At 32.5% G+C, this 3956-nt stretch overlaps 1 long non-coding RNA gene across 1 annotated transcript; it reads left to right on the forward strand.

Moving 5' to 3' along the window:
• Positions 1 to 224: 224 nt before the first annotated feature.
• LOC116133808 lies at positions 225 to 2662 on the forward strand. Its single transcript, XR_004128612.1, has 2 exons — positions 225 to 791; positions 1902 to 2662. It is a non-coding gene; the product is annotated as an uncharacterized LOC116133808 (long non-coding RNA).
• The last annotated feature ends 1294 nt before the right edge of the window (positions 2663 to 3956 follow it).

The following is a 3956-nucleotide window of genomic DNA, read 5'->3' on the forward strand; positions in this document are numbered from 1 at the left end:
GTGCCTGCATTTTCTACTTGTGTGAAGAACTGATTGAGAAATGGGACAAGTCAGTAAATGTCAGGGTTCTTGCGAATTGGATGTGTTTAAAGAGTTTCAAAACTTTACTGGTGATGTTATATCAAGAGCACTTTTGGTACAGTTTTGAAGAAGGGAGAAAAATTTTTGCTCCAACAAGAACAGGGAACTCCTGCTACGTGTCTGGTTTGAGAAATTCCCACTTTTCAGGTGCATTCATTCTATCTTAAATTTCTCTCTCGCTGTTCAGTCCAGCATTAAACTTTTATTCAGTTGGGGCGGGATTGGATATTATATGACACATTATGAATTTAAATATATTCAAAATCTTGAAATATTTTATAAATAGTTTTCATTTTTGGTTAACAATATTTTTGTCCATGATTTATGTATGTATAGGTTTCTTCCCACAAAAGTAAACAAAAATGAGGCAAATCTACACTGAGTTCGAAAGCTATTAAGAGGAATAATAGAGAGAGACAGAGGGCTCTAGAGATGGGAAAGGATTGGGATAAAGAGATTTACTTGGTCTGATGTTAGTCTAATTTGAATGAGCTTCAAGAGAGCCAGAACTCAAATGGAGGCATGACAACTGAGATGTTTTTGGAAAATGCACTTTTTTTACTTTGCTGGTCAGGAGACCACAGCCAATTTGCTAACATGGACAATGGTAGTGTTGAGCGCATTGAATTGGCAAGACGACTAGAGAAGAAGTCCTGCAAATTCTTGGGAAAAACAAACCAACTTTTGATGACTTGAACCACTTGAAGATTGTAAGTGTTGCTTATTTCAATGTTCAACTACTGTCTATTTTTTGGGTGCTAGGTTTTGTTTTTTTTCCCTGATATGAGCTTTGTTTGAGTAAATAAAAACTTGCGATTAATATTTACTTAGGAATATTAAAAATTGTTTTTAACCAAGCAAAAGTAAAATACACTGGTCAGGGTTATTAAAACCTTTGGAGCACTTAGAGTGAGTAAACTTAATAAGACAGTCTTCTCATTCCCTGGTTGACTTGGTGACTGTCTAATAACAAAGTGACATATAGAGTTTTTAGTTTTCATACCCACCATCATATTGATAGTTATTGATAAATAGCAGAAGGTAGTTTTGATCAATCATACTGCGATGGATGAAAAGAAATCTTGTCGTATATAGGGCAACACAATTTCATTGGACGTCTCACCATGTCAGTTAGTTGAGGTGGTAAGACTGTCACATGTAATTATTTCTTGCTCAGTTGGATAGGATCCTAATTGTATTTAGAAAGTTCTAAATTCTTCATTTTTAAGGGTTAGGATTCTCTTATGATTTGGTGAGCTTTATTTGAACCAATACAATCTAGTAATTAGTGAATAGTAAAAAAGTAAGGCTAGATCTATAACCCAATCTCACAATATTATCTTATACCCTTGACGGTGATAACTCGTCATTGATCAGCTTGCAAAATGAGTTTCGTTTGCCCATTTATAGCTAACTAATAACGAACTATTATGTCAAGTGTTGTGAGAGAAGGCTATGGACTTATCATTATTAGTAAAGAAGATAAAAACATGAAATCTCAATTAAATCACAAACACAAACACTCATTGATATAAAAGTGTCATTAGATCTTTAAAAGGCATAGTAGAACATAGACTAAAGAGAGTCTCCTAATTCTTTGAATTGTCTTAATCCATAGACTAATGGTAACGTTAACCACAAAATACAAAAATTTGATCATACCAATACTTTAAATAATATTATTTTTTGCCCATTTTATAAATAAAATGCATCGAATAATAATAAAAAAAATTCATTAGTGATCTTAACTCGTGTTCTAAAGAAAACCAATTCTTTCTTAAGACCATGATGATTTTTTTTTTTTTTTTTCTCACTGTAAGGTGAATTGATCCTGCTCGAGGTTCTCAGATTGTATCCTCCAACTTTACTTCTTCGAACCGTAGTAAAAGAAACCAAATTGGGAGATCTCTGTTTCCAGCAGGAGTGGATTTGTTGATGCCAATGGACCTTGTCCATAGGGATCCGAACAAGGGGGAGGAGATGCATGGAGTTCAACCCAAAAGTTTTCTGAAGGAATTTCAAAGGCTTCTAAGGATCAAGTCTCGTACTTCCCTTTCGGTTACGGACCAAGAATATGCATCGGGCAAAACTTTGCAATGCTTGAGGCAAAACTGGCGTTATCTCAAATCTTACAGATTTCTCATTTGAGTTGTCATCTACATATACTCATCTCCTGCCATTGTCTCACGCTTAAACCTCAATATGGCGCTCAGATCATCTTGCATAAAATTTGAAGGATATTTTATCACCAATCTAAAAGTTTGGCCCAATACATTTCTTGATAATATTGATCATCCTTAGATCATGTGCAATATAGTAGTTATACATAAATGACTGTATACTTTGTTTTGAGAGCAATACTTAGATATCGTGGGGAGATTGTCTAATAAATAGTATTATATGTTGTCATATATATCCTGAACTTTCTCTTTCATCCACTTGTAGGATGATTGATTAATAACTATTTTATATTGTTCATTAATAACTACCATTATGATAGATGATTATGAAACTGACTTTATATTTCATTATATCATTGAATGGTAAGACAGTCTCAAATAAGTTTTTTTCTATTTTTGGATATGAGATTTTTTTTTTTTTTTTTCTATTAAATTGAGCATGTCTAAATTAAAAGCTTCCTAGATATATTTACTAATTTATCCTTATATTTATTAAAATAAATGGTATGTTACAATTATATTATTGCTTGATTTAAAGAATAACAACATTATAGCTGAATATTATAATTCTTAATTATATATGTTAATATTAAGGATATTCAATTTAGGTACAATGTTTTGTCAAAATAAAAGGGATAGTTATTTGAAATTGATCAATTTAGGGACACCTACCATTGAGAGTCTCTGAAACTTAACCAAGAAAAAGTGAAAAGTATAAATATCCCTGACCCATAAAGACCTTTGAAAAGACAAAAAAACCCTTATAAGATAAAATTTCGAAATTCACCACTTAATGTTATTGACAGTCAGATCTCCGACGGGTTAAATTGTAATTCGATTTTAAGTGCTGTCTTCTTCTTTTTTACCCCTATCCGCAGAGCAAAACCCATAACCATAGAGAGAGAACCTGTTCTTCCATTCCGAAAGAGATACACAATAAGTGATCACAAGCACCAAAGAAAACATAATACATAAAATAACCAATATAATTTCTTAACCCATCATGACGCAATGACTTCAACCTGTCAACAAACAACCACATTCCATGAAATCTTCCTGAACCTAAATATTTTTTCCTGGGTAAGGTAAGAGGAAGACGAAAGTGATTTCTCTCTTTTTATAGTTAAATTTCAATAGAGTTTCATTGTTAATATCCCTAATTGATCAATGTGAAACTTCTGTCCCATTTTTAGTATTTTAATATATTTGTACCTAAGTCGATAATCTCCTTATTATTAATTATATAAAAAATTTTAGGTCAGAAATTTGATGACTACCCACCATAATTATTCTAAGACATGATTCTAACAAAATTATACCGGATGTCTTTATTAAAGAATTATCATATATATAGCTATTAATCATATATATACCCACGAGAATTATCATATATTAGATCATTTTTCTTTCTTTTCACTTCTTTTTTTTTTTTTTTTCATAAAATAATTGATGGTGTCAATTTGGGTTTATTTGGTCGTGTTGTTTGGGTTGATTTATTTCATGATGGGTATTTTTTTGGAGAGGTGGTGGGGTTCTGTGGTTACTACTGTGTAGGGTGGATTCTGGTGTGGGGTTGGTTGTGTGGGTGAACACTATTGTGGGTGGGTTGCTTGATGGATGGTTATAAAAATATTTCCCAAAAGGGGTGGGGTTGCTATGGTGGTGGTTTGGAATGGGATGGGTTCGGATTTTGGT

This window comes from Pistacia vera, unplaced genomic scaffold, assembly GCF_008641045.1.
Source record: "Pistacia vera cultivar Batoury unplaced genomic scaffold, PisVer_v2 Contig276, whole genome shotgun sequence".
Taxonomy (NCBI): domain Eukaryota; kingdom Viridiplantae; phylum Streptophyta; class Magnoliopsida; order Sapindales; family Anacardiaceae; genus Pistacia; species Pistacia vera.